Genomic DNA, 24,616 nt, shown 5'->3' on the forward strand with positions numbered 1-24,616 from the left:
CGCCAACCCACCTCCTCCAACCCACATTTCAATGCAGATTGACTTACTGGGTTTATGTAGTCCTCCCCTTCTGGTCTAGAAACTTTCTTGAGCCTCCATTGAGTACAAAAGTCAGCTGTTTCCATGGGTCAAACTTTATTTCCAACTCCGCCCATCTCCTCCTCTCTGGGAGACTTCCTAAGGGCCTTTAGCCTGGCCCACTTTTCAGCCTCCATTTCCTTCCAGTCTGCCATGCAGCACGTGGCATCATTTGTCCTTTGTTCTTCCTCTGTCCTCAGTTAATTACTGTCCACAAAGGTTTCAGTGCGTGTTCCCTGGTCTCTACTAGTGTTGGGAAGCTACCTGTTAGTTCCAACTCTTCTGCAGCTGCTCCACGTTTCCCCTTTAGGATGCATGGTTAATCGAATTTCTCCATGTATCGGGCTCATACAAATCCTCTCTCGGCAGCCTTGCTTCTGGAAGTGATTCCTCATATTCTTGTAATGCAGTGGATATAGACTGGTTATTGATACCCTGAAACAATCGAGAGGCAATAGAGGCTCTAGGGTGAACTGCATGTACAGGCATTTAGCAGCCTCTTCCACATTGTTGCATTTTGCTGTGTACTTTTTTCGCGACATAGCATTGATAGCTCGCTTGCTCGTGTAACAAAGCATTCCGTTTGGGAAGTGCTTCCACCAAATTTGTCGCACTCAGTGTTTGCAATAATTTGCCACCATGTTGGGAGTCAGGAAGGGGCAGATGAGCTAGTGGTGTTGTGCTCAACTCACCCACTGTGACTACACAAGATCTGCTAGGGAAAGAGCACGGTTGCTTGCTCTCGCTGCCTAATGTGGCAGGGCCAACCAGAACAAAAATGGGATTCTAAGACCAGCAGGGCTGTCTCAGAATCATATGGTAAAAGATACATACTTGGGGAAGGGGATATTTTCTGCATTTATAGAGGGCTTCTACAGATTTTTCATTTGGTTCTACTGGTCGCTTTTGGGTTGTGTGTGAGACCCTCTAGTGTACATAAAAGCTTCTCCTTTTGCGACTGCATCAGGTGACCAACTCATTTGTTCATTTCAATACTTGAAGGACCAACTTTCATGTCGAAGACCGACCACAATTATCTACTACTCACATCCAACTGTGCATTTTCCCATGTACTGCTTACAGCAGTCGGATGCAGTCTAGTCCCCTCCACTAGAGTCTGACAATATACAATATAAACCACAGATACTCTGATTTTCCATGCAGCATCACTGGTCACTGCTTATTTCTTTATTCTTGTGCCCAAACAGCCTAAACTGGCAAGCTAATCATTAGAAACAATAACCACTAAAGATTTGTGGATTAGATGATGACATCAATAATTAAATTCAAGTATGCCTTGACATGTTTCATCGGCATACACTAGTCGCACATTTGTTCAGGGATTCACCCCAAATTGTAAATAAAACAACAGAATAAACACCCCAAGTCAATGTGTCTTCACACTGAACACCAACCTGTACTTCACCTGCATTATTAGAAGTGTCTATTTACATCACATTTGTATCATGGTCCACACATACTTTACATCTCCATTCCATCTTCTCAACCAAGCTCCACTACCAAAGCCTCGCTTTTTGACCCGGTACATTTAGATCTCATTTTGTTATGCAATCGCTTCTATTGGCTGCCTTTACTAATGAAAGCGAAATTAAGTCAAACCAATGATAAAGAAGGCCTGATTAATGTAGTACTAATTAACAAATAATGCTGCCAGAGGAAAGAGGAGCATCTATAGACGGGATTATCTTTTGGTGTAGAGGCTTTTCATATGCAGCCTGCAGAAAGAAAATAGTGAAATGTAAAACAATGCCATGTCTAACCGAGAAGGCTTTAGATGTTATTTATCTCGCTTTACTTTTCAGGTTATTCTTCAGTTTATTGCTTAAGCCTTAAATGCATAGAGAAACAACAGACACTCACTGTCCACTTCATTCAAACTAGCCCATCCCCAAACAGAGAGACACACAGACAGACACACACACACAAACACACTTCAAAACATGTACCCAACAGTCTGAGCTCACAATCACTCTGAATGAGTGCTAAAATGTAGGTGTGTGCAAAGATGCCAGCAGGACATGCAAACAGGACACGCAAGTGTACACAAGTGAAATAACGTCAGTTAATATTCATGGCACAGGAACGTATCCATGGAAAGTAAAGACTACACTCTTTATTACATGTTACATGTGCTTGCCCGAAACCATGTCTGTGCCGAAGAAAGCATCCAGAAACTGGAACCTATGGGAAGGTTTGAGAGATGATTTTGCAGGTTGACTGAAAATCCTACAGTGGACAACTAACACACTCAAAATGCTGCATTGGTCTTCCCCAGGCAGATGAAGAATCCACAAAATCATCTATACATGGATTGGCATGCGCTTCTCATCCTACTCAGATGTGCTACAGGTGGCAAAAACTATTTCTTATTGGAGTTAGTAAAAGATTTTTCCTGAAACTACTGTATGCCTACCCCTACTATATTCAAGCCCATCTCTCAGATTTGATGAACTTCCAAGCACACAGAATGTTGCAAATTTGTCTTGATGGAATAGACAGAGTCAGGATTGTTTGGTTACACGAGGTTGGTTGCTTGAGATTTTAAAGCCTCCTCTTTGCATGTAATAGGAGGGACAAGCGGATGCCTGACAACTTTAAGAGATTTAGGTGGTAGATAATGGAATTTCTGATAAGGAAACAATTGTCCACTGACCTGATACAAAGAGGAGAATGAAAAATGCTTCCTTCTCAAAACTCTAACTGAACCTTTTGTCGGTCTCCTTCGCAAATCACTGTAACCTATCAAAAGAAAATACAAAATCTCTGTTCGCACTTCGGGCTTTATTTCCGAAGTAGACAACTTGATCATTCTGAAACTTGCCTCCTCTGAGTCTTATGTTATGCTTTTAACATTATCAGCTGTTAGCATTCCATTCCCTTAAAACAAATTATTAGCTTCTTGTTTGTCATCTATCAACATTTTGAAGAATGCATGAATCTTATCTCGGAGTTCTTAAATACACATGGACAAAATGCCTGCAGGTTTTGTAGCTTATCAGGTAAGGAAGATGATCGAATCATATTTCTGCCAATGACATCCATCCTCCTTGATGTGTTATCGGGTGGTAACTAGATCCAGGGTTTTATACTTTTGACTAGCCTACTTGAAATTATTTCTATATATGTGATCACAAAAAGGTGGGTGCCCAATTGGCTCCTACTTTTAATGCAAATTCGGGTCGGTTCCATAATTCACGTAGCAATCTGACACCTTAAGGAGATATGGATTGTTATACTCTGACATCAGAGACGCATGCCTGCATAGTTGACATGAATTTGTGCGATAAATATTCAGAATTTTATTAATATCAATTTGATTATTTTAAATAAACATAGGGAGACACTGAGAAACCAGAGGGTGTCTCACCTGCGAGTCCCCGGGGATTGATCTCTCTCAGGCGCCCAGGCACGGCCATCGCCTTTGGATCCAGGGAAGTGGGGGTGAGGCAGACAGCAGTGAGACGCAGTATTCCCCCCCTATTTTGGATATATTTTGTATATCCAACTCAACCTATTTTTTAGGATTCACCGAAGTCTCAACCCTACGCTCCCCGTTCACACAAACACTGGGCAGAAGAAGAGGGTGATTGAGATTAACAACATTAAGTTTCACACATCATACTGGACATGTCCCACTAATCGGGACAGGCAAAGTCAGGCACTTCACCCTAGGTGCATACATCTGATACCAATTAGCTCTCCTCACACAAATAAAAGGCAGAACCCAAAGATACATTCTGAGCATGGCGGAACACTAATATGAGCAGAACTTCTGGGACAAAGACAAACCTACTGGAGAATAACGACGGACCAATGAGTTCCCTACCAGAGGTTGTTGCCTCCGACAGGCCGCGGAAAACACGTGGAGAAGGCCAGGTCCCACAAGCGAAGACTGCATTGTGTTTCAAGGACGCCAGCGACCCTCCGGATGAATGGCCGAGTTGGGGAGGCAAGGCCAAGCCTGTGGTACTAACCTTGACTCGTGATGTGGATTTTGCAAAAGCAAGAAAGAGATGCACACAGCCGGTGAGTTGGCAAGCGACCTGAGAGACCGGTGTGTGTTGAAATGGAAGTAGTAACATTATATCGCAAGCGAAGGCTGCACGCGTGTGGATGAAATGCGAGAAAGGTCAGACCTATAAAGGAAATTTGAAGTAAAAGACAGTTGCAAAAATCAACGATACTATGTAACAAAGTGATCCAGGGAAAGGAACTAGCTCACTCGAAAGTCTCAGTGAGGTACATTGTTAGAAGCGATAAAGCAAATGAACAGCAAAAGTGAAATAAAGAAGTTTAGCTCGTGGAGAAGAGGAAAGTGAAAATGTAACTATAAGCTTTGAGTCGAAGTGGTCCTGCAGTGGTCTGAAAAGTAAACCACGCAAACTCGAAAGTCTTCGACATCGAAAGTGGTCCGAACTCAACAGAGGGAAATCCATCATGAAATAAGCTTGGGAAAGGGAGTCCCCTCCCCCTGCAAGTTTGTGTTGAACTTTATCGTGAGAGGTCTGAGCCCGGCAGAGGGGGACCTTTGTGAACTTTTTGGTTGAAACATTATCTTTGGCAACTAGAGAAAAGAGACTTAAACATGGAAGGGCAGATGGGCGTTGATACACTTTCTGGAACTGTTTATCGTATTGGAAGCTGAGCCAGAGTGTGTCATCCTGCCTACAGGGACAGCCTTACTAACGTGGGGAGAAGAGCTGGTTCAACCACACTTCTTTAATTTGAACACTGATTTTTCCTTTTGCAAACATTTCTCCTTTTTACACTTTTTGTACAAGAGCTAGGGCAGGTATTAGGTATTTTGAGCATAGGCCATTTTGATTCGACAGATCCACTAGGACTGTGTTATTAATTATTTGATGGCCGAGACTTATCCCATCTTAGTTATAGGGCAAAATAGGAGTTTCGCCAAGCCCAACGATTTCAATAAAGGTTTTACAAACTATACCCATTGTGTCAGTGTCATACTGTTGATACCATGCCTTCCCTACATATGGTGTCAGGGGTTGGATATGACTCGATTGAGACAAATGGGGAACCCTAAAATTCCAGAAACATTGTCACAGAGCCTCAGACCCGTCTACCACCACAAAAGAATCCAGAGGCTTTGATAGATGTAGCAGCAGAGAAGCCACTATACTTCTTGGCAAAAGAGGGATGATTGTCACAGACTTAGTCCTAATACCCCCTGTGGGTTGTTATACAAGATTGGCCACAAAATCTGGCCTAGCCTGAAAGTTTAGTCTAGATGTCCTAGCAGGCGTCATAGATCCAGACTTTCGGGTAGACAAAGGTTATTCTACAGAACCATGGCGAAACTCCATTTGAAATACACTGTGGGGACAGAATTGCACAGGGAATTCTTGAGAAGGCTCCATCTCCCCGTTTTAAGGAAGAAAGTGTACCAGAGGAAACGGAGGTAGTTTAGGCTTTGTTTAGGCTTTGAAGAGGTTGATGAAACACCCACCACTGAGTCCAAGAGGGAAGAAGAACCTACCATACCTCCCGATCTAGCCTTCATCCATTGAAATGATCCAGCACTCGCAGAGGATTTCTTACAAGTGATTTCTGAGGGAGTAGGACACGAAAAGGGGAGCCCCTTTTTCTTCTTTAAACAGGGATTACTATACAGAAAGGAAAACTCCAGAGAAGGCCTAAGAAAAACCTAGTTAGTGATACACAAAACCCATTGCAAGATCGTGCTAGAGATTGCACATCCTCTTTTGACAGGGGGACATTTAGGACAATCTAAAACCCAAGCTCGCATCAGTGGGCCAAGTATCCATGCTGACAAGCAGAACTTCATTCAGACATGTGAAATATGCCAGAAAACCAGCGCACATATTCCCATACCTGCCCCTCTATGCCCCTTACCGATGATAGAAGTCCCTTTCTCCCGAATTGAGATGGATATCATTAGGGTAATAAATATGTTCTCGTAATCATTGATTATGCTACCCGGTAATCAGAGGCTTTCCCCATGTGAAACAACACAACCCAGCAAATTTTAAAACACCTACTACCATTCTTTTCTAGGGTTGGCTTCCCCAAGGAAATTGGAATGGATCAGGGATCCAATTTTATGAGTAAACTTATCGGTGAAGTCCAGGAATTCACCGGATTTTCTCCTTTTGAATTACTTTACGGTAGAGAAACAAGAGAAGAGGCACCTATTGCCCTCTCACAAACAGCTACCTCATTGCGAGAGCACCTGAAACTCATCCGGAGTCTAGTCCATACTCACATGGAGAAAGCTCAAGCCCAACAGAAGATCACCTATGACAAGAAGTTTAATTTAAGATATTTTTCAGTAGGACAGAAGGCATTAGTCCTCTTACCTACCTCTGAAAATTAACCTGTCTCAAAGCGGCATGGACCATATGATGTGCTAGAGCAAACAGGAACCTGTACCTATAAAATAGCCCAGCTTGCTAGAAAGCAAAAGATTCACCACATAAATCTCCTAAAGGAGTGGAAAGAAAATCCTTCCACTGCCACTGCCTCGATATTGTCTTGTTTGGTATTGGAGGAGATAGGTGTTGGGGAATAAACTCAAAGTTGTCTATCGAGACCGAAACAAAAAGATTTAAATGACCTTATTATGGCCTTCTACGATGTATTCTGCGAGAAACCAGGGAGAGTACATGGTACTTGGTCAAAACATTATCTTTGGAAACTAGAGAAAAGAGACGTGGAAGGCCAGACTCGCCTTGATCCACGTTGTGGAACTGTTTATCGTATTGGAAGCTGACCCAGAGTGCATCATCCTGCCTACAAAGACAGCTTTACTCCGTGAGACCTAATTAGTGGAGGAGAGCTGGTTCAACCACACTTCTTTATTTTGAACACAGATTCTTCGTTTTTTGCATACATTTCTCCTTTTTACACTGTTTGTACAAGAAATAGGGTAGGCATTATTCTTTTTTTTTGCATAGACGATTTTGATTTGAAAGCTCCAATAGGACGGCATTATTTATTTGATTGTCAAGACTACTCCCATTTTAGTTATAGGGCAAAATAGGAGTTCATCCAATCCCAAAGATTTCAATAAAGGTTTTACAAACTGTACCCATTGTGTCAGTGTCATACAGTTGATACCATGCCTGCCGTAAAACAACCGGTCCCGTGTTTGTAACTGGTAAGGTTCCAAAGTTAGGAGCCAAAGTCGTTTCCAAACATAATGAAAAGTATGAATCATGCTCTGCATTTGCCCTATGAACAACATCTCATGCTTCAGCACATGGCTCACAATATGTAATAGGTTCAGTATATGATGGATTCAAGATGAGGTGACAGGCCTACTTTGTTCTCACAGATAACAGATATCCAACTGTATTTCTATGCAGAGCTCAAAAAGGTGCCATATTAGCTGGAGGAATTTCTCTTTGATGCTCTGTGATAAAACTAAAACATTTAGACCAATAAATGATAATCTCCCGAAGGACCATAAATTTGATTTAGTTTAAAAACATTTAGATAGTGTTTTTCTAGCATTCGCCTCTGCCAAAGATTTTGCAAAGGTGGGGGCTGGTCATTACTCAGAAGGCCTGTTTACAATGGCTATTGTCCTGAGAATGTTATGGGTTTTCATGATTAAAGCACACAATAAATCTTTACACCATGAAAGGCCCAGACTTGTCCCATGGGAAGTCTTAACCTCCTCTACATGTGAACCTGTATGTAGAAGTGAAGCAGTGAGTTTATGCTTAATTACAAGGCCCATCTTTCCCCATTTCTAGTGCGTTTTATCCACCTAACAAAACTAGCTACAGTGCTAGTCAGTCGGCAGTGAATGTCTGTCCACTGGCCAAACTAACCCTACCACTATTTTAACAACGAAAGCTGACTTGCTTCTTTTGCCAATTATTGTTCAATAGCTGATTTTTAAATAGTTTCTCATGACTTTTTTGATCAGTTCATACAGTTCTGTCAAGACTTCCTTTAGCCTTGGTTTCTTCTTACATTGGAATTTCTTGACTCTATATTGATATATTGACTCTTATTTTGTTACAAAGTTTTCTTCTTTCCTTTTCCCAGGGTACGGCTATCTAACCTTTCAGATTTTCTCTAGTTCTCTACCCTTCACACCCTTTTTCTTCTGTATTATTTCTTGTTTCTCTTATTTCTATTTTCTTTTATAACACGCTTAATACCAGCAAGTGGTTTCTAAGCACGGAATCGGGATTCGAACCGGTGTTGCGCTGCGTTGTCTTGCTTTCAAGACAAACGTGTTGCCCCTGAGCTATCCTTTCTCCCCAATGTATATCCCAGTTTATTCTTCTCCAAGTTTTCACTTATAATCTCCTGCTCTTTCTTACTGATGTTCTCTTTACTTGGACTGTGAAGACTATGAATGCCCTTATAGTGATTCACATTTCCATCTCTTTTTCACACTCTTATCGTCTCTTTATTTTGACTGGGCCACATATGGATATTTTCATAATGATCTTCAATCAAGTCTCTTAGTTCCACCGGGACCGTCTCTTTGTCGTGACTGAGAAGAGTATGTACACTCTTGTAATGATTCTCCTTCACTTCTCTTATCACCTTTATATCATAACTGAGACGAGCATGAACACTCTTGCAATGATTCGCATTCACTTCCCTCCGCGGTCTCTCGCTTTCCCATTTACCTTTCATCCTCGGGGAACACATCACTTATCTTTGCACGAGTCCGACACCTGTCTTTGCCTGCCAGACTGTGTTTTCACCTTCAGTTTCTCGTTCTTCGTCTCTTTGATTAGGACTGCTTTTCAGTATCCCATAGACTGGGAAGTCACACTGTTTAATCCACATCATGGTCTCGGCGCTGTTGTAAGGACCTCCATTCCACCGCGGTTTCTTCGTAGTCACACCAACCCTTGTAGCTTCTCTTCCTTCCCAGCTTCTCAGAAGCACTGCGTCCAGCTCTTCAGCTTTGGCTCACCAGATGGTACGAACCTTGTGGGTCTCTGAGTTCACGGTCTCCTCCGCTTTCAGATAGGACGTAGCCGTGGGGCTTTACCGGCTTGTCTGGGTTTCTCCCTCGGCGTGCTGCAGCTTCTCATTATTATGCTCATTCCTCCTCGTCCCAGTTAAATGTTCTTTTCCATTTAAAGTGATAGCCTCCAATTCTGTTTTGCAATCACATATCCTTGTTCTTTCCTCATATAAACCTTGATAGAATAGGTCTAAAGAATTAATAGAGGAGGGATCTTTAGGGAGTTGCTAACATGAGAAGGAGTCTTTGTCCGCCCAGGGAGAGTTTCTCCCGGTGAGGTCCCGCTTGCCTCTGCCCATAGGGCGCACCTCCCTAGCTTCACAAGGGAGGGCTCCCGCTTGCAGAGAAGGAATACATTCCCTTGATTCGTCACAGATCTGATGTACAATCCACCATGTTTTTATAAACTGAAAGATAATACAACAGTGGTTCAGGATAAGAAATAAATCATTACATTAGAAAGACTCTGAATGGAATGAGGATTCATTGTCTTCACCAGATGTAGAGTAGGGCAACTGCCCAAGTGCACCATTCAGAATACTGGTCATTTTAAAAAGGTATTTCTGTAATGCAAGCCATGTTCTCCGGTTAGTAGAATTAAATCTTTGACACATTTGAGGGCTTGGTATTTTCACATGTGCAATTTCTGGTGTGGCAGGCACAGTTCTCCATGAATATGGAGAGTGTTTTTACATTGGAGCTTTCAGGTATTTCTGGCTGTCAATTTAAAGATACTGAGACAAATCTGGACAATTTGTCCCTTCTCCCAGGGTGGAGTCACCCCCTTTGAGGCTAGGGAAATGAGCCTGATCACAAGACCCTCCCTATGGGTCTGGGCAAGTGGACCTTCACTGGGAGTGACTGCCCTCTTGGGAACAAGGACTCCCAGTCCAGCATGCAACTCCCTCTCTAAACCACTCTTTATGCTTATATTAACATTGGAAAAACGGATGCATTCCCTGTTACAAATATAATTCACAAAGATCCTTTTTTGACTATTGGCTTCAGGTAATGGCGAAATTCGCCCGAGTGCCATGATCCATGAAGGTGGACATGGTTTCATTAACTCCAATGACGTATATAAGAAGAAAACAAAACGTGAATGAGAAGGAACTCACGTGGCATGAGGAGACAAATGCTATGCAGAGGCGAGGCCCTGAAGTATTGACGTCCTGGAGGGGCAGAGCCACGTCGAGCGGCATGCTGAGCGATAAACCCGCTAGTTGGAGGCAGGTACCTTGACTGAGCAAGAAACTCCGATCAACGGGAAGGATAGGATGGAGAGACAACGGTCTTCTAGGGTGCCGTGACAACTGAAGAGCAGTGGTGGGCCAGGCACCCAGCATGAACGCTGAGACCTGAGAAAAGAGAGGAGCACGAGATCTGAGCTCCTGTCAGCAAGCACCTTTCCCACCATGAGAGGAACGTATGGGGAAAGAGACGCCACAACCGTGTGGAGGCAAGTGAGAAGCAAAATGTAAAAATGTATATATGTACCATTATAATTTTTCCTTGAATGCTCAAACTGTATTCATGTATACAACTGTCTATTCTATGCCATGTAACCATTACCATCCTCTAGCGGCCAATTACCTCCGGGTCAGGTACGCAATATAAATAAAATAAACAAACAAACAAACTGCAGGTTTACAAGAGCACCGAATCCGACGCTGGTAAGAAACTCTAAGAGAGCATAACTGGTACACAACACCATATTACAGAGAGAAAGGTATACAAACAATGTTATGCAAGGCTGGAATAGCCGCCAAAAGTCTGTAAAGCTAAGAGACCATAACAGGCTCACAGCCCCACTTATCCAGAGAGAAAGGGATACAAACACTGATGCAAAGCTGGAATAGCTGACATAAATATGAAAGGTTACGAGAACGAGAGACACACAGCCCTACTATATTAGAATGGAAAGGATATAGACTTTCTCAAAGCTGAATCACTAAGAAGTATCAAGGAAGCACAAAGATAGGTATGGAACACTCTGTAAAAATGGACAGCAAAGTGCATGACATCACGGGAGACTATAAAGACACATTTGGTCAAAGAAATAAGACATTTTCCAAAGAGTTACTGGACTTTGGGAAGTCCCAACACTACGAAGGTGGCAAAGAAAGAAGTATATTTTTTCCAAGTCGTCCTGGAGGGCTTAGTACATTGCAAAACAGAAACAGTTTCCTTATCAAAGGAAGAGAGAAACTCATACTAACAATAATTCTTATTTTCTAAACTGATTTGATACTAAAAGTTGGAGACAGAAAGACTGCGAACCAATCATCTAGACACGGCCCAGATAGAAGTCCATACCAAGGATTTCATACAAGCATCTCTTTTCTTTTCAGTTAGGAGTTTCAGTAGTAGAGCCAGTTAGTTGCTTAGGTTTCGGACAAAAGACTGTTTGTTTGGAGTTGACGTGCACCCTTAGCTTTACTTTTGTTAGGAAGGGAAAGCCCCTCACAGCTATAGGGCAAGTTAGTTTTTCTTTTCTTTTAAATAAAATCCTTTTGAACATGCCATTAAGTTGTCCGACTCCTCCTTCTGGTTCAACACAATACTGAAACCCAGTTTTTGGGGCTAGATGTAATCAAGACCCAATATTGTTCCTTAGATGGTTTAGTTTGTGGCACTATCCACACCATGTGTCGAATGCCGTCTCTCAGATGTGCAGGTGATAACCTGCATCCCACAGGTGCACCTTATTCGTGGTAGTGAGAGGCAGAAATCATGCATACAATTATGCATTTGTCAAGTCCCATTTGTCATTGATTTTCCATACATTGGGCCATCTGCCTCACACTTGGAAAAACAGCGCAGTTTACAGTTGTTTTATTTCAGTTTGCTTTAGGTAAACAGTTTTCGGTTCCATTTATGGTGGCACTCAGCAGTGTATAGGCTGTTAATGTGATGCAAACCTACTGCACTTATATGTAAAACATATTTTAAATGGGGAAATATGTTGCTTTTATTTCCTGTTTTGATTCGAGCAGCTAAGTACTTTGGTGCTTTGCTGTGCAATGCTTTATGAATAAGGCACAGGCCTCTGAAGTAAATTTATTTCCCAGAGAAAGAAAGTGCCCAATTAGTAGTTTGCAACTAAAGTGTTTACCCATGAATACAGGAAATCTTGGCACCTACTTCACCACAGTGGATTGACACTTGAGGAACATCAAATGTTAGCACTTCTTGCTTTTTAATGTACTTGTAGCTTTCAACACAATACCCAACAAACACTACATTACTGATGCACACTTTTTGAAAACTCCAATCTCATTCACCTTCAGCCCATGAAGAGCGTATGTTACAAGACTTTGAGGTTTGTACACCCACCCTGTAAGCGTTGCCGATTTATTTCAGTGACCACATGAAATAGTTGTAGGAGAAAAGTATGCTGGCGTTACAACACAATATGTAGTGTACATCACATTGAATCATTTTCTGATGGAAAGATAATCATTAAAGTCCTCCTGAGTGGGAAAAGTATTTAGAAAGGAAAACAGATTTGATTATAGCCAATATCAACTTGAAATGAGGCCCCCCAAAAACAAGAAAGACTTGGATTCAGGATTTAAGTTCTTACAAACTTCCTTGTAACAGTCCAATACAAATACCTGGAGAAGGTAGTGTGAATTCTGGGTGTAATTCGACTGTCATGAACTCAGAATGAAGTCCATTCTAAAGGAAAAGATTTGGAGAGGCTGACGGTTAATAGACTTCAACTCAGCCATTTACTCCTGATAGATCCAACTGACACCTGTTTCAGGTGCATGTATATTTGTGTCACATTAGCGACTCACCAACATTTAATTTCTTTGTGTCTGGTATGTTGCCCAAAGACAAGATTTTTAAACAGCAGAGAATTGTACATGCTTTTGCATATGTAATGACAACTACCTGTGGGGGCTCTTGGTCAAGCTTTGGCACCAACTACAGCCCTACTCCATCGAGAAAGAAAAGCTGAAAATGTTAAAATAATTTGCTCCCCTAATGATATTCAGGTTTAGTTTAGTTTAATATTTATAAAACACCAAAGGCCCGTAGGCAAAAAGGCACACATATAAAACAAAGACAAGCAATATACCATGACAAGAGTAATCTGATAATTGTAAATAACCATACAAGAAATGGGTCGAATTAAGAATAGTAAGTCAACACATAGATCAAGAGTTAAAGTGAAGGTGGTCCACTTAAAGACAGAGAGAACGTAATACTCTGAGCTTGGCGGGGAGGCTGTTCCATAGACAAGGCAGGATGGAATCAAATGCCAGATTCCCGACTCTACACATATTCCCGACTCTACAAGGTTAAAGTTGTTGGATTGCAGCACACAGGAATCTGGGTTAAAGGCTAATCTATTTTGCAAGTAGACAGGAGGTATTGGCACATTGCCGGGGCTCCCTGGTGGGGAAAAGCTGTAACACTGGGCATCGAGAACTCAAGGAGGGTTGGAGGTGATGTCCCCGGCCTCAGACATCCGTTAACCATGTGGGTGTAGCGTCCCCAAGCACACTAGCATCTCCAGGGAGCCCCGGCAGGGTCCCCTTCCCTCCCCAGAGGGAAATTCTGTAATGCAGCCCAGCCAGCACTTCAGGACCATCGAGGGTGATGTCCCTGGCCTTGGGTGGCTGGCTCCCATGTGGTTTGACCATCCCCAAGCCCAGTAGCCTGTCCACAGAGCCCTGGCAGGGTCCCCGACCTTTCCCGGAGGGGGAAGCTGTAACGTAGGCCAGCCAGAGATCCAGGAAAGTCAGGGGTAATGTCCCTGGCCTTGGGCGGCTGTCTCCCATGTGGGTTGACCATCCGCCAAGTGAAGCGGCAGTCCCAGGGAGCCTCGGCAGGGCCTCCATCCTTTCCCAGAGGGAGAAGCTGTAACGCAACCCAGCCAGAGCTCCAGGATGGTCGGGGGTGATGTCCCTGGCCTTGGGCGGCTGTCTCCCATGTGGTTTGACCATCCCCAAGCCGAGCAGCGGTTCCAGGGAGCCCCGGCAGGGTGCATGACCTTTCCCAGAGGGAGAAGCTGTAACGCAGCCCAGCCAGAGCTCCAGGCTGGGTTTGTGGATCGTCGACCCACATGGGGGACGGGTGCCCAAGGCCTGGACATCACCCCAACCATCCTTGAGCTCTTGTTGGTTTGCGTTACACCTTATCCCTCTGGGAAGAGACGGGGAGCCCACTGAGGCTCCCTGAAACCGCTGCTGGACTTGTGGACGGTCAACCCATATGAAGGACAATCACTCAAGGCCAGGGACATCACCCACGACCATCCTGGACCTCTGGCTAGGCGGCATTACAGAATTTCCCCCGGGGAACGGACAGGGACCCTCCTGGGGCTCCCTGGTACTGCCGTTGGTCAACACTTTTTCTTTTCCGCCCAGGTAGGAGCACCCACACACGTGAGGTACTGTTTTCTTCCGGACACCTGTGGGAATGTGGGAAGGTAGGACATGTGTTGTTGGCAGCGTGTTTCAGTAGTTTCCATGTGGGAAATGTCTGAAAATTGTGTTTTCTTTCCTAAATTTGGGACTTTGCCGGGGCTTGTGGGTAATACATTCTGGGGTGATTTGCGCAAGTCAGACCTCTGTGGATTCCCACAGGTGTCTTCTTTTCTGAAATGCATGGGGTTCCTGGTTTTCCTTGGTGGCTGCGACACCCCAGGCCCAAATCTGTAGGTTGGTTCCCCAAACCCTTTGGGGGATAGCAGTGGTTGGCTTAGCCTTTTCCCTTTGCGCCCAGATAGATGCACCCACACACGTGAGGTACTGCTTTCGTCGGGACACCTAGGGGAAACACAGGAAGGTAGGACATGAGTTGTTGGTGGCGGTTTCGGTGGGTGGGCAGAGGGAAATGTCTGAACATTGTGTTTGTTTTGCCAAATTTCTGACTTTGCCAGGAATTGTGGGTAATAAATTCTGGGGCGATTTGCGCAAGTCAGACCTCTGTGGATTCTTACGGGCGTCTTCTTTTCGTAAATGCTTGGGGTTCCCTGGTTTCCTTGGTGGCTTCGACACCCTAGGCCCAAATCTGTAGGTTGTCCACAAGAGCAGAATCCTGCAAAATCTACTCTGCTGAAAGACTCGGGGCTACCAGTGGTTTAGCCTTTTCCCTTTGCACTCAGGTAGGTGCGCCCACACATGTGAGGTACTGTTTTCATTGGGACACCTGTGGGAACGTGGGAAGGTAGGACATTTGTTGTGTTTCCATCGCTTTCATAACGTTTTCGAACATTTGCTGCTGCACTTTGTAACACAACCCTTTAAATTCCCAAATGTGGCCTACATTTAGTCGCTGCTTTAGGTACTATACACTTTTGTAACCTGCACAGTCACACCCTTCAAAAGGTCTGCCTGTGCTCTTTCAAAAAATTTATGCGTGCCCTTCCTCACCACATTTGTTTTCCTTATTTACACATGCCAAGTACGTCAGTTTAGGCCATAAGCATAGAAAATCTGTGTGCCATGGCTCCGTTTCTGGCTTTTGGTATTGTTTGTTTTGTGAAGCATTACGAAAAATGTGTGATTTCCTTACTGGAAGGATCAGGGCAATGTAACGGGGCATTGCTCTTCTCAAAATTCACAGAAGCCATTGCCTTGCCGGGCCAACCATGTCCACCACATACTTTTTTTTCCTGTCATTTTTCCAAATTTCCCTATATAGTTGTAGCCTGACCTGTGCAAATCACCCCTTCCTAAACTTGGAATTTTGTCTACTTTTCAGAAATGTATGCCTTTCTGTCTTCCAATTCAGTTTTCTTACCCTCTTCCATTCCGTCCACGCATGTCCTATTGGAAAAAAAGGCCAAAATCGCCTACCTCTCACAAAACTGGTAACCATCTCAAAATATGTTTTTTGATTTCCACTCAACCTGTTCTTGAAAGCATGGAAAATTGCGAATGTAGCACAGCAAACCTTTGTTCATAGCTCTTACAAGGAAAGAACCACAGGCTTCTTTGTACATCATTTTATTGCCATTTTCAGAAAAAAATAAAAACATTTTCTCCTTTTTGGTTCTTTTCACTCCGCTAAAACAAACTAGGATTCCTTGGTGGTGTTATGACCACCTACATGTGGGAAGAAAAGGGGCCAAATTTGGCCGCAATATCTCATGTAACAAAAAGGTTGCAAGGGATTGAATGGCAGCCTGTCGAAATCACCAAAAAGGGCTTTGGCACTGGAGGGAAAAGCCCTTGGCAGTTAAGGGGTTAAAGGCACCCGTGTTTACCTTTTGCAGCACACAGCAACTTATGTGCAGTGTTGCTGTGTACCCTTTGGGTTCTCCTTTGAGATGCTTCCTTTATCCATACGAACTACACTTCTTAAGGACAGAGGGATACTTTGTATCCTTCCTAAAAACGTTATACTATGAGAGATTAGCATGCACCATCATATTTGGAATGCTAAGGGGATACTTAGCATCCCCCTTCTCTCTGCTCCTGTGACTTTCTAGTCACAGAGACAACCCTATAGTTATGGCTGGTGGCAGTGGACGTGTTCTACCAACGATTGCGTTATTGCTACCTCAGACTTTATTAACAGTCTTGGTTATGCACAATAGGGTCACCTATGCTCTGGTGGCTCCTTTCTTTTTTTACCATTTCTATCATGGTTGTCCTTGCTTAGCCCTTGTTCTACCATTCTAGGAGGGGGGAGGTTTCTGTGTGTGTTTTGCCTTTGGCGGGTACCCTTGGGTGTCCACGCCTAGGCTCCAGTGTGTCCGGGCAGGCAGGAAGTGGGGGAGGAGTTATTCACTCCCCTGCCCTTTGTCTGCCTTTTGTATTTGTATTTATTTTATTTTTATAGCGCATACCAGGCCCGGAGGCTACCGGGCGCATTTCTTAAGGCAATGGTTACATACGTTGCATATAATGATGAAATATCAACAATAGGTAAGGCATAGAAATAGACATGTGTAGGTGGTACATGGAAAGTCAAGTAATGCATCCTTACTGATGTTATTGCAGCACGTTTTAGTAAGAATCTTAGGCATTGGAGGAGGCGAGCCAACATTTGGCTTTGTGTTTGAAAAGGTTGAAGGAGGGGAGGTTTCTGATAGTCAAGGGGACAGTATTCCACAGTTTGGCTGCCAGGACTGGGAAGCTAGACCCACCGGCTGTTTGGAGCTTGTATCTGGGTATCGTTAGGCTCTGATTCAGGGTAGATCTAAGTGATCGGACTGGAGTGTACATCGTGAATCGTGAGGAGAGATACGTGGGGGCCAGATTGTTCAGGCATTTGTAGGTAAGGGCAAGCGATTTTAGTGAGATCCTTTGGGTGACTGACAACCCGTGAAGGTTCTTCCTGGTATCCGAGATGTGTGCAGATCTGGGGATATTGAGGGCTGCCCTGATGGCGTTATTTTGTATAATTTGGAGCTTGTCTAGGTTACACTGGTTAGTGCCCTGGTACAATGCATTGCAATAGTCAAGTTTAGACATGACCAGGGTCCTAGCCAGGGTAGTGCAGTTATGTGAGGAGAGGAGAGGACGACAGGCTGTGATCAACTTGCAGGTATAGGCGGCGGCGGCCGCAACTGCATTGGTTTGTCTGTGAAGGGAGAGGGTGGAGTCAAGGTAGATTCCAAGTGTTTTTGTGTCTTTAGAAACTTTAGTTATGTTTCCATCAATGTTAAAGGAACTAAACATAGGGTTCAGTTTGTTTAGTCTTTGCTGAGTACCTAGGATGAGGAGCTCTGTCTTGTCATCATTGAGACAGAGCTCATGTTGGGCCATCCAAGTTTGAATGACATGGTAGATATCGTTCAAGGCTTTTGAGTCTAAAGTGTAATCACCCGTGATGGGGATGAGTATCTGGGTGTCATCCGCGTAATTTGTGTAGGTAACACCCAGGTAATCAAGCACATCGAATAAGGGTTTAGTGAATACATTATAAAGGGTGGGGGAAACGCACGATCCTTGGGGGACTCCGCACGGGCCTGGTGCAGGGTCAGCCGCAGAGGTGGGCGAGAATACCCTCATCTGTCTGTTTGCCAGGAAGGATTGAATCCAATTTGTGGCCATGTCAGAGAAGTGAGCTGCAGTTTTCAGGTGGTGACAGAGGATTTGGTGATTAACCAGATCAAAGGCAGCCGATAAGTCTAGTAGTAGTAGCATGGCTAGTTTACCTTTGTCTTTGATATCCTCGATTTGGGTCTTGAGATCAAGGAGGGCTGTCTCCGTACCATGCTTCGGTCTGAAGCCGGATTGTCTCATGCCGAGTAGGTTGTTTGATTCCAGATAGTTCTGTATCTGAAGATAGGCTGCTCTATCTAAGATCTTTAGCAGAAAAGGGACCGTTGTGATGGGTCTATAATTGGTTGGAACCTCCGGGTCTAAGGTGGTTTTTTTTAGGAGAGGGATAACCCAAGCATCCTTTAGGTTATTGGGGACCACTCCCGATTGAAAGGAGGCATTGATGAAAGAGGTTATAAAAGGAGCGAGGTCATGAGCCGACTCCTTAATGATAGGGGCTGGACAGGTGTCCCCTTGGCAATTTGAGGGTTTTAGATTGCGGATGATTTTTTCAACCTCCAGAACGGTGAGTGGTGTGAAGCTAAACGGCACCGGGGAGTCGAGGGTTGTTATTTTGGGTGGCCTGGTATTGCTAAATGAAGGGGTGTGGAGGGTGTTTTGTTTGGCGTTGATTTTGGCTTGTAAGGTGGATATTTTGTTAAGAAGGGCATTTTGTATGTTGTTGCACCACGTGCTGTCCTTGGTGCACATGTCCGGTGCAGGGGAGGGAGATTCTAGCTCTTTAAGGATTTTGAATAATTCCCTGGTGTTCGATTCTGCCTGGCATATACGTGTGTTGTATGTCTCCTTTTTGGCTTGTAATATGGCCTCCTTGTAATTAAGAGAGGTGATTAGAAGGGAGGCTTTGTTAGCAGCACTGGGATGGCTTTTCCAAAGGGCTTCAGCTTTGCGCTTTACTTTACGCATCGCGTTGAGCTGCGGGGTGAACCAAGTGTTCAGGTGGGACTGTTGTTTAGCTTTACGGATTTTTAAAGGAGCTAAGCTCTCAATGGCATTGGTCATTAGGCTGTTATAAATGTCTACTAGGACAGTGGGGTCCTTATCCTTCTGCTGTGCAGCAAAGGTGTTCAAGCAAGGGAGGATAAGAGGAAGCAGTTTCTCCCTGGTGATATCTTTTTTGTTTCTGGTAGGTATAGCGGGGGCTATGGTAGGTATGGGTTGGGGGTTGGTGGCTGGAAGGAGGAAGGTAATAACATGATGGTCCGACGAGGCGCATGCATCATTAGAAGTGACATTGGTGTTACAGTTAAGGTCGGCTAGCCAGTCGAGCGTTCTTCCTTTGATGTGTGTGGGATCACGAATACGCTGCTGGAAGCCTAGGTTGGAGAGGGTGGTGTCTACTTCAGTAGCCATGTGGTCCTTGGGATCTGAGAGACCTAGGTTAAGGTCTCCTAGTAGCAGTATCTGAGAGTTGGGCTTGGTGTTAGTCGACAGGGTGGATGCAACCTTATCTGTGAATGAACCTAATGGGCCTGGAGGTCTGTATATAAGGTGGAGTGTTGCTGTATTGGTAGGAGAGAGTGATAGTTTCACAGAGAGAGATTCTGCAGAACTAAATTGTATGAGGGGATCAGCTCTCATAACGATTTTGTTGCTGTGAATAAAGGCGACTCCACCACCTTTCGACAAGTTGGAGTGGCGGTCGTTTCTGATGATGGTATAACCCTTGGGTAGGGATAGAGCGAGGAGAGGACCAGAGGCTTCATGTAACCAGGTTTCGGTAATAGCTAGGAAGTCCAGGTTCTGGACCGTGATGAGGTCAGCGATGTCAAGGGCGTGTGCTGTGAGGGATCTAGCATTGATAAGGGCTCCCTTGAGTGCTGCGATAGGTAGGGTGGATGGTGGAGGGCTAGGCGTTGCTGTAGGGGTGGGTAGTGGAAGGGCAGTGCGATTGTGCACAATACTGGGTGGTCTAGGCAGTCTAGTTCTAAGTCTGCTATTCCTTTGTTGTACAGAACATGGGATGTTTGGGGTGGGTTTGGTAGCAAAGTGCTTGAGCCAGAGGGCTGGGTCATTGAGGTAAGGGTTCGATATAGGCACAGGATGGTAGAGCATGATTGATGGGCGAATAAGTAAGATCTTAGTTATACTTGTGCAGTGGCTATCGGCAGTGCAGGCTGATAGTCCTAGGAGGACTATACATATAAGGATAATGCTGGCAAAGGTTCTTGGCTGCATGTCGCAACTTGTATTTCTCAATGTGCAGAGGATATGGCTATAAGGGTTCAGTGCAGAGTAGTGTACCTCAGGACAATAGGCACAGTCCAGGGGCATCTATATGCGAAATGGCACAATTAGGCAGCTGGCAACAGTGCAAGTCAAGTAAATAGGCACGGTACAGGGACATCTGGATTCAAAAATGGTGCCGTTAGGCGGCTAGCATCAGTGCAAAACAGGTCAGTAAGCACAGTACAAGAATAACTAGAAGCGAAATGGCACAATTGGACAGATAACAGCAGTGCAAATCAGGTGAGTAGGCACAGTACATGGACATCTAGATTCAAAAATGGCGCTGTTAGGCGGCTAGCATCAGTGCAAGACAGGTCAAGCACAGTACAAGAATAACTAGACACAATTGGACAGCTAACAGCAGTGCAAATCAAGTGAATAGGCACAGTACAGGGACATCTAGATTCAAAAGTGGCGCAGTTAGGCGGCTAGCATCAGTGCAAAACAGGTCAGAAAGCACAGTACAAGAATAACTAGACACAATTGGACAGCTAACAGCAGTGCAAATCAAGTGAGTAGGCACAGTACAGGACATCTAGATTCGAAAATGGTGCAGTTAGGCGGCTAAGCAACAGTGCACCACAGTTTACTCGGCAAAGTAGAGGCATCTAGAAACAGGGTGGCATTGGATAGGCCATACAGGATATACTTGTAAATAATGGGGATGTAAATAAAGGTCTAAGGAGAGGTGCACGTAAGGGATGCACGAGGTTCAGTCGTGGGAGTACAGAACGTGGTCCATAGTAGTTGTAGCTGTGGGCGAGTGACAAAAGGTGACAACGAGGTGATTTGGGAGGTGAGGTGCTGGGCATGGACAGCACATACATGTGCAACCGTGCGGGGTGGCAGCGTTGGCTTACCTGGAGCGGAAAGGGCAAAGTTCCTGGCCCCTGGCTCCTATGGCTCCAAACAGGCACCCAACAGGCCTTAGTATGGCCTTCGTCGTGGCCGGCGTTTCCGCCTGCCGGCGGATGCAGGCCGAAGAAAAGTGAAGATGCGGCCTCGTTGTGGCGCCGCGATGCGCCCGGAATTGCGGGGTCAGGCGCTCCGTTGGGACAAGGTCAGGCAGGCCTTGCTCCGTGAGCCCGCACTCCTGAATGGAACCAATTCCCACTGGGGGGCTGGCTGTTCTGATTGGACAGCCACCTGCCCCTATCTGTAAAATGCTGAGAGTCTGTGCAGAGGAGTGTGTGGAAAAACCAAATAAAAAGGTGTGGTTCCTGTGGTGAAAGGCAAGTCGACCACTGGAACAGAAGAACCGAAGCTGAAGACGACCAGAGTCGCCTGCAGACCCTTCCATTCACTGACGTGACCACTGTTGTCCTGACCCTGTTTTCTAATTGACAGAGGAGCTCCGAAGAGGCTCCTTCCCTTTGGCCAGTGGGACCAACTAGCCCTGAGACGAACTACAAATTGAGCCATCTGCCAAGGTGCTGTGCCTATCCAGAACTACAGACCGCGAATACCAGGAGACGTCTGACACATCTGAAGTGCAACGTCTTTGCAATGCTGAATCCGTCCAGAACTTTGGTAAGCTCCAGTTGGACCCCCAGAGGCACAATCCCACTCATCTAAGTCCCCTCACCAGAGTGCAGGACTTCAGAAGCGGAGTAGATCGACCAGGCGAATACAGTCCCTTGTTGGTGAGGAGAAAAAGGCATCAAACCCGTAGACAAACCAAGGAGACCGAAGAAATCCGTACTAAGGATCCTCTCTCAAGACTGATGCCAAGACATCCCATACAGAGCCCTTCCTTTTGTCACAAGACCGAGGAATCAGGAGCCCGGGTCTGTCGCTGCTGCACAGAGGAGAATCCAGCTAGGTTTAATTTCTTCTAACCTAAGGTACTGTGGGGTGAAAGGTAGAACATACCTTGAACCAAGAAGTCGCTCCAGAGTGACTGGAGTGCGTGAAGAGGTGTCCAGGGTGTCCACTCTAACTCAAACCCAAGCTTGCTAGCTTGTGTCCCTTTAGGGAGTCCTTTCGCAGGGTCCTCCTAAATATCTTCAAGTAGTCTTTTCCTGGAGACTGAAAGTATCCTGTGGAGCTTTTGCTATTCTGCTCCTTCGTAAGACTTTGTCTCCACTCCTACAATTACTTTTTCATACAGTTAGGGATAGAGATTGGGTTAAGAGCAACGAAAAGTGTCTCTAGAACATTATGCTCTGCTGCTTTGTGTATAACCAATATTTTTCCTTCCTAAAGACTTTATCTTATGTGGTTTTGCTAACTATATACAATTACTGTATTCCTGTGAACGAACGCGAGTGTGCGGTAGTACCGATAATACGGTAGAGCTGTCAGGGTCAAACTCGTAACAATTGTAACCACAAGCAACTACCATTGAAGTAATCACCTCTGAAAAGTATTAAAAATGCCTGTGTGTGTTGGTTAGTGAAGTATTTATCTACCTTCCTTCTGTAAATAATAAATGTCTATTTTTAATATAACATTTAGAGTGTAAGGGTTTCTTCGGACTATTGTACTTACTGGGTTCAGTGTACTTACATACAGCGCCCAATCCTCCTCCTATGATAAACCTGACTGCTCTGCCATTCTACCAAAATCCTTTGGGTAGTACACACTTAAACTAAGAGCTAGCGACCTGTATGCCAAGGAATAGTTTTATGAAGTCTTACCTCAAGTGGGCTTTAGGAAAACTCCTCTAATAGCTACTCCCTTACAGGGAGCCAGTGTAGTGCACAGTAGGCCTCGCTGATATGGTCCCTGTGTTTATAGTGAAAGGTTTGAATACAAAAGGATCGATTGCAATAGTTTTGAATCAAAAAGGACCGGAAGAAAAAAAAATTGAATGTACACTTTATTTAATTATTTATTGGGGGGGGGGGTTCCTAGTAATTTTTCCAATCCGAAGGCAAAAAAAATAAATAATACATTTAAAAAAAGGCATTCGAATTTATATTTTTTTTGGTCCTTTTGATTCGAAACTATTGCAGTTTGTGTATTTGACTGGACACAGGTCCCTGCACTTGAGCTGATTAATAATCTGTGCAGTGCTATTTCGCAATGTTTGCAGTTTGGTTATGTTACCCTGGAATTAACCAAATAATAGGGTGCCACAATAGTCTATTTTCATCCCAATAATCGTACGTGCCAAATGGGTACAGTTCTCCTTAGACAAGAAGGGACGAATGTGGGAGAGAAGCTTCAAGTAATAGGAGGTTGTTTTCGACAAGGATAGGTTTGCGCATACATGTTCAAGGAGGCATCAAGATGCATCCCCAAGGTCTTAACTTTGTCTGCCACTGGAATGGTTCAGCCAGCAATTAACTTCTTGTACTCAGGCGGTAGCTGTGTATTGACAATCAGGAGTTCAGTTTTAGAGTCATTGAGGGCCAATTTGTTGTGGGCATTCCAATTGTGGATAATGTTGTACATCCTAGTGATGTAATCAGGTCATGTCTTTAGATTCCAGATAACTGAAATAGTACCAGAGTGTCGTCCGCATAATTGGTGTACAAAACACCTAAATCATCCATGATTTCAAAGAGGGGCTTAGTGAATACATTGTAGAACGTGGAGGACAAGCATGATTTTTGGAACTCCGCAACCAAGTTAACTAGAGCAGCTGCTGCTAGATCACTAAGTACTCTTGCAAAATGCTCAGATAGAAAGGAATGACTCCAACTAGCCGCCTTGGATGAAAAAATTGCTGATGTGTGTAATCTCTCTGCTAGTATTTTATGGTCAACCAAGACAAAAGCATAAACGCTGCTAATCCTCCTTTGTCCGTTGTCTGTAGTATGTTAGATTTAAGATCCAGGAGGGCGGTCTCTGTACTATGTGCCACTCTAAAACCCAACTGCCTATGACCAAAAGGATTATGCTCTTCTAGGTAGCACTGTACCTGACATAAGCAGTCCTGTCTTTCTAACAAGAAGTTACACAATACATTTGTTTGAACGGTTTTGGCTTTAAACTCAACTTCATATGAATTTTAAATTAAGAAAGACTGGGCATATGAAACACATTTTGTACTGTTGAGTATGATGCATTCTAATTTTTACTAAAATAAACATTAGCGATGTGAATCAACAGGAGGATGCTGATACAGGTGCTGAAAAGAACAGAATATGCTTGCGGGTGTAAACCAATGACATTGGATGCAAGCAAAGGGAGGCAGAATATTTGCAGTTAAGGGAGCAGCAACCAATCCCGACCCCACGCAAAAACAAAAAAACGAAATGTAAAACCATCAAGAGAGTCGAGGGGCCAAGGTGACAATCGCACAACTCTAAGTGATTAAACAATC

The 24,616-nt window shown here is 44.4% G+C and overlaps 1 protein-coding gene across 1 annotated transcript in view; it reads right to left on the bottom strand.

The window, feature by feature from the left end:
• The window catches only part of MRPL13 (mitochondrial ribosomal protein L13), a 298,977-nt gene that overhangs the window by 194,568 nt on the left and 79,793 nt on the right, over positions 1-24,616 (bottom strand). The window lies entirely within an intron of this gene.

This window comes from Ambystoma mexicanum, chromosome 5q (assembly GCF_040938575.1).
Source record: "Ambystoma mexicanum isolate Mex_15411 chromosome 5q, UKY_AmexF1_1, whole genome shotgun sequence".
Classification (NCBI taxonomy): Eukaryota; Metazoa; Chordata; class Amphibia; order Caudata; family Ambystomatidae; genus Ambystoma; species Ambystoma mexicanum.